The sequence below is a fragment of the Strongylocentrotus purpuratus genome, unplaced genomic scaffold, assembly GCF_000002235.5.
Source record: "Strongylocentrotus purpuratus isolate Spur 01 unplaced genomic scaffold, Spur_5.0 spur5_scaffold_16, whole genome shotgun sequence".
Lineage (NCBI taxonomy): Eukaryota > Metazoa > Echinodermata > Echinoidea > Camarodonta > Strongylocentrotidae > Strongylocentrotus > Strongylocentrotus purpuratus.
The window spans coordinates 438,679-439,704 of NW_022145601.1; positions in this window are offsets into that span (position 1 = coordinate 438,679).

A 1,026-nucleotide genomic window follows, 5' to 3' on the forward strand; every position below is an offset into this window, starting at 1 on the left:
AAACTTAGTACAAAGCATCATGATGAGATATCTCTGATCCTAGTAAGATACAGGGAAATGTGTGTAGTTGAACATAACTTAAAAGTTTATTTAACATGGTATGTCGTCATAATCATGATTTTAATTCATGGTCGTACGCAAAAAATATATATGTTATTAAAAAAGGAAAATCAAGCCTCAAATTGTATGTGATAAGAGAGAGGAAAAGGAAGATCAGTGTTATAAAGTATTTCTGTAGAGAAGGCAACATGATTATGTGAAGTAATCAATGATGAGTAAATTGTTTGCTATGTGATGTGCCATGGGAGAAATTCACCAAGGTGAACACTGTGCAACATTAGGCAGAATTCTCTTTCCAATCCGTAATGTAATCTTATGAAGACTTTTAACTGTGTTTCATTGTTGTTCAAAGGTTTATTATTTTGATGATATTTTTAAGTTTTACCCATTTTGATTTGATATACATACGATGAGTGGTATAAAAAAGATTCCAATGAAAATATTTTCATTATACCCAAGCCATGTATTTGCAACTCAATGCAACTCCAATATATGGATGGTTGGTACATGTACTAGTAGTCGATTGTGGATCTTTTTCCTACATTTTATATGTCTCCACTACAAAGTAGCTAGAGGCATTTATTTATGGGTTGTATGTCCGTTTAGGTTTGTAAAATCGCTATATGGCGGAGGCATCATTTCGAAGTTCCATCTAGTTTTTTTAGCAATTTGTGATGTAAACCATCTCAGTGAAGATACCACTTGTAGTGCTTGTTAAAATGTAACATGAACATTGTTTTCAAACTCAAACGCCGCTTTGATAGAGTGGGGCCTGTATGTCCTCTGTTCAGCATGCAGAGTAGTTTGTCTGGCAGTTAAGATACATCTTTTAAACAAATCTTTTAAAAAATCATTGTACCTTATATTTTATTATATTTTGATAAATATAATCAGGCAGATCAAAGTAATTTCTTACAATGTATTGATTTTTAGGCATCAGAACTGTAGACGACTTTCATTTCACAA